Here is a 6,000-nt window from a genome sequence, read left to right on the forward strand (position 1 = left end):
ATTAAATGTAGCATAACTATTAAATGTAACTTTTTTTTTACATGGGAGTCACCACTTATCAAGGCCCGAAGGCCACTCAGGGATGCATGTACAGTAATTAATGAGATAGTATTGTAGTAATCATTAATATTGAGGATTTTGATAGTGTCTTACTTAAGGGGGCGGTTTGTCAGGAGTTTGTTTATGTTGGACTTGAAGACGTCCAAGTTGTAGTCAGGTGGGAAACAGGCAGGCGGCAGAGAGTTCCACTGGCGTGCAGTTCTAAGAAAGAAGCTTTGCTCATGGAATCTACATTTGGATTTAGGCACAGATAAAGAGTGGGGAAAATTATTGACAGTAGTTTCAGCCAGATGGGTGTTTCTCGTGAAAGATTGGCAAGGGGGGACCAGAGATTGGAGCTCAGACGAGCACCTGCCATGGAAATAGCGATAAAACAAAGACAGGCTTGCAACGTCTCTTCTGTGGGAGAGAGGTTGCAGGGAAGAGAAAAGGGCACCCCCCACTAAATTTGTACTCTGTCAAGGCAGGATAGACTGTTTTTAGCAGCTCCTGCCCAGATGTGGCAGCAGTACTCCATCCTTGAACATACTTGGCTTTTATAAAGATAGAGAATTGCATCAGTAGTGAGATATCTTCTGGAGCGGTAGAAGGATCCCACCATTTTCCCAGCGTACCTGTCAACAGATTTGATGTACGTGTTCCATTTTAGATCAGGAGTAAAGGTCAAACCCAGAAGCTTGTCAAAACATGGAGCCTCTCCAAGACGAGAGCCATCCATTTCAATTGATGGCAGATGGGGATCAGTGCGTTGATGATGTAAAGATAGAAGCTTGGTTTTGGATGTATTAAAAGTGACCAGCCACCTCTCCCCCCATTGTACCACCTGCTCAAGATCAGAGGAGAGAGAATTAGAGAGAACTTTGTCATTTACGGCCTTTGATGTGTTGCCATTGGTCGTGTCATCAGCATAGATGTCAACGAATGATTTAAGTATGTGTTTTGGGAGATCATTGATGTAGATCAGGAAGAGAGTTAGACCCAGGATGGACCCCTGAGGGAACTATTAAATGTAACATAACTATTAAATGTAACATAACTTAGCCTTTAAAAAAATGAAGTAAAAAAGAATGGAAAGAAATTGAGATATGTCCAGGCAAAAGCCCAACAGCTGTGCTTCACCGCAGAATGTGCCGCTGCCGTTGCGCACAGAAACCACTATTTTCATTGCTTCCAGTGTAATAGATGTTGCAAAACTAAAGCCACCATTAGGACTGCTAGCAACCATTGCAAAAGAGTAATAAAGAATGCAAAAGATTCGTATACTCAAATATGTCAAGTTTAAAGAAGCTGAGAAGCGGTTTAGTTCCCATCAGTGTTGGCGAATAACAGAAATTAAAGCAGAAGTGGAGAACATTTACAGCCATTCCATAACTGACGATTTTGTAAAGTAGATCTTTATGCCATACTCTATCAAAAGTTATTCGATATGCCAAGAGCTAATGCTCTGGAACCAAAGCCCCTGGCAAGAGATACATTAATCCTGTGTGATATAACTCTCTGCCGCTTGCCTGTTTCCCCGCCGAATTCAACTTGGATGTCTTCAAGTCCAACACAAACAAATTCCTGATGATCCGCCCCCTTACGTAATGACATCTTATCAAATCCCCAATACTAACTATTACTACGATACTATCCCATTGATTACTGTACACACAATAACCCTTATCCCCGAGTGGCTCCTGTGCCTTGATAAGTGGTGACCCCCATGTAAAAAAAAAAAAAAAAAAAAAAAAAAAAAAAACTGTTAGTACCTCAGCTGTTTATCTTGCAGGATGGAAATCATATTGCATGCCAATGAACCTGACGTAATTTCGTCAGTATCTGACAAAGCAGAACTCTTTACCAAAAACGTTGCAACAAATTCTACCCTTTGCGATCAGGGCTGTCTATCCCCATATTCCCTCCTGTAACTAAAAACACATTATGTGGCATATAATTATCTGTACGTAATGTTGCCATTCTTATTAAAAATCTTGATCCCAGTAAAGCAACTGGCCTTAAATGCCATTCCAGTCATAATGCTCAACGGGAACTTGCTCCCATACTTACAAAACTGTTCAAACGTTGCATTAAGGAGAAATGCTTCCCAACACCCTGAAAAAATTCTTCAGTCTACCCCCTATTAAAAATGCAAGAGATCGATCATCTCCATCTCAGTACAGACCAACCAGTCTCCTGTGCATTATGAGTAAGTTGTTAGAAAATGTGATGAACATAGAAGTGGTCAACCACCTCAGCAAAATAACCGGCTCAGTGACATGCAATATAGTTTCCATTCTGTGATATCTACAGCTGATGTACTAACTTAGATCACATAGGACTAGTGAATCTCTCAACAAGGTCTTCGTTTCTAGAGCTCTTTGCATATCAAAAGAATTTGATAGAGTATTTCTACTTCACAAAATCGCTAGCTATGGAATAGCTGGAAATATACTCTCAATTATTAAATCCTTTCTCTCTAATAGGCTTATAAGAGTAGTCGTTGATGAGCAGAAATCAGAAACATTCTTAGATCATTCATGGACATTTATGCAGACGACACCACAATCTGGAAATACTTCAAAGGTCACCAATGACCAAGATCTTTTTTATTTCCTCTCTTCTTATCTTGAGAGCGTGGTGCAATGGGGAAAAGGGTGGCTGGTTAATTTTGATGCAGCCAAAACCAAGCTTCATCATAATTGCTCTGACCCCCATCACATCCAAATTGAAATGAATGTCTATCGTCTTGAGGAAGCTCCATGTCTTGACAAGCTTCTAGGACTGACCTTCACTCCTCATCTGAAATGGAACACATGCATCAAATCTGTTGCCAAGATTGCTGGAAAAATGATTGGATCACTCTACCGCTCCAGCAGGTATCTCACTGCTGATGCAATCCTTTATCTGTATAAGAGTCAAGTACGCCCTAAAATGGAGTATTTCTACCACATATGGGCAGGAGCTGCTCAGGGCGCTCTATTCAGCCTTTATAGAGTTCAAAACAGACTTTGAAACCTAGTAGGTGATTTCCTTTTCTCTTCCCTGCAACGTCTTTCCCACAAAAGAGACGTAGCAAGTCTTTCTCTGCTTTATCGTTATCTTCATGGCAAGAGCTCAATTCCAATCTATGGTTCTCCTTTACCAAACTTTCACAAAAAACACTCGACTAGCTACAACCACTATATACGATTTCCCCGACTCTAACTGTGCCTAAATTTAAACACAGATTCCATGAACAAAGTTTCTTTCCCAGAACTGCGCACCTGTAGCATACAAGATAGTAACTTTAAAATCCAATGTAAAAAAGTTGAACCGTCCTCATCAATAATCAAATTCTACCCAATCGACAACAATTAACAATTACTACACTATTACTATACATTCATTAACCCTTATCCTCGAGTGGCCTTCAGTCTTGATAAGTGACGACTCTCAAGTACAAAAAATATATTAATTTTTTGAAAAGAAGGGAAGGTGTTCAATCTATCTATCTGTTAAGGGGTCAAAGTTCAACGATTTGACCTGTGAGAACTCTACCAAACTCCTCCGACAATTTGGGGTCAAAACAATTTTAGATATAGATTCCTTGGACATGGATATAACTTAATAACTTGATTTGAGCTCAAAACAATAAATGTTAAGGGGTCATAATAGAGGTCAAATTAAAAAAATTCACCGTTTTGGGGGTTTTTTTTTTGCTCAGCATACACCTCCAAGCACCCGGGCAACGCCGGGCAACCATGCTAGTATATATCTATAAAAGTGAACGTGTCTGCGTGTCTGTCTGTACATTTCCCTATGCAATAACTCTGTCAATTTTAAGTCTACAGACTCGAAATTTCATATACAGGGTACTGAGATTTGGGAAAACCTTTGTGATCAGTTTTCGGCCAGAAATTTGGCTGTTAAGGGGTAAAATTTCAACGCTTTGATCTTTGAGAACTCTACCAAACTCCTCCGACAATGTTGGGTCCAAACACTTGAAATTTTAGATGTAGTTTCCTTGGACCGGGATTTAACTTAATAACTTGATTTGAGCCCAAAACAATAACTGTTGAGGGGTGATAATAGGGATCAAAGTAAAAAGATTTGACCTCTGCGGTCTCTACCAAATTACTCAGACAATTTCTGGTCTAACCATTTGAAATTTTACATAAAGTGTATTCAGAGATAGAGCAAGCTTTTTTAATTGGTTTGGGTCGAAAATTTGAGCTACCAATATATAAATGTATGTATGTATGTTTGCATGTCGGCCTAAAACTTGCCTTGACGGATGGTTAATTATGCTGCGCTTCCAAGTAACATTTTCTGGGGTTAAATTCAACACATGTTCTATTGTTAATCAGAAGTAGAAATCCTTCTTGGCTAGTGCAAATTTTATTTTATCCAGAATTAAATACACAGAAAAATACCTTGTGTCTAACTTGACCGTCATGGGGAGACAAGTTCATCTGAACTGTTTATATATTAGTTGAATTAATATTTATGGATAAAACAGGTTGGTTTTATATTCTTTCTTTTTTTTTTCAACTCCCGATTAGTTCAATTCAGTATTCTATTGAAAAACAAAAGCATTCGGAAAATTTACACCAGAAAAGAAATAGCAAGTCTGACAACCACCCCGCAATGTGAAATAAATTCAGGAAGAAATCATCCACTCTAAATAAAAAGTGGACGATCATTTTTTTTATGTTATTAAAAATGATAATAATAATCATAAAATCACTAATTAGTTATTATTAAAGAATTATTATTATTCACTGACGTAATTCTATGACATTACAGAAGAACACTGGTTTAATACAAGGATAGAGATTAGACACATCCGTTGGTATTGATATTAATAGTAATACATATTTCAAGATGGATCACTCAGTTCTCATTTTCGAAACGCGTCATATGATTATGGTCATTTCTGCTTCTTTGCGCCTGGCCAGTCACATTTACCATTAATTGAAACTTCGAAATTTTTCTTTGACGTTTGCGATCTGCGTCCATTGCTGCGCAGCCGCTCCCATTAATGACGTCATGTTATTTACGATGCGCAATTTCCGTGCGTTTGTTTTCTCCATAGAAAAAAGGTTTCTTCTATGATTATTATTATATTATTACGCTTATCGCTCCGTCCGTTATCATGCTGTGCATCCCTAAAAAAGAAAAGTGGAATATTCCAAATAAAACTTGACACCCCCAAAAAACAAAAAAAAAAAACAAAAAAAAAAAATGGTGTCGCTGTTGAGGCAAAGCTAATAAAAATGATTTGTCTTTCTTGGCCTTTTGGCTAAGATCAAAGTGTAATATCTGTACTTCAGATGTTACATTTCAATTTCTTCTCTCTTAGTGGAGGAGAAATCCTTTGCGACTAAGAAAATTTTTCTCCACGTTAAAAACAACCCTGGTGTCTAAATCTGTCCACTAGGGAGACATTGTGAATAGGTACTACGTTTAAGGTAACAAAGTTTTAATATTACAAAAGTAACTGGGAAAAGTAATTTTTGGTTTAATTACAAAATGCCCTGGAAATGTCACTTCTGATTAATTATAAAATGCACTGGAAATGTCACTTCTGATTAATTATAAAATGCACTGGAAATGTCCCTTCTGATTATATTTTTTTTGTTTACTTGCCTCCCCACAAAGACGGAGTTGGACATGAGGTCGGTTAAAAATTTTGGGGGGAAACCAGCTCCCCAAAAGGGGTACTCTGATCAATAACAAAAATAAAAATTGTATCAGTAATGAAAGGATTTCTCCTCCATTAACCAAGACCAAAAACAGGGGGGGAATTTAAGTCACTGGAATGCTGAGACTGATACTACACTCAGAAATTCATGTTGAAGCAATGGTTGCCTAATCTCTAACCGTGTTAATGTTTTTATGTATTACTTTCGAAAAGCTGCTGAAACAGTTTATGATTTAAACATTACTTTATTTCAAGTATATTTTAAACAGTGGGGC

The 6,000-nt window shown here is 37.9% G+C and overlaps 1 pseudogene; it reads left to right on the plus strand.

Annotated features, from left to right (window-relative positions):
- Positions 1–5,302: 5,302 nt before the first annotated feature.
- Positions 5,303–5,458, plus strand: LOC145269938 (U2 spliceosomal RNA; annotated as a pseudogene).
- Positions 5,459–6,000: the final 542 nt, after the last annotated feature.

Source organism: Euprymna scolopes, chromosome 45 (genome assembly GCF_053919585.1).
Source record: "Euprymna scolopes isolate OS-2025 chromosome 45, ASM5391958v1, whole genome shotgun sequence".
In the NCBI taxonomy this organism is placed as follows: domain Eukaryota; kingdom Metazoa; phylum Mollusca; class Cephalopoda; order Sepiida; family Sepiolidae; genus Euprymna; species Euprymna scolopes.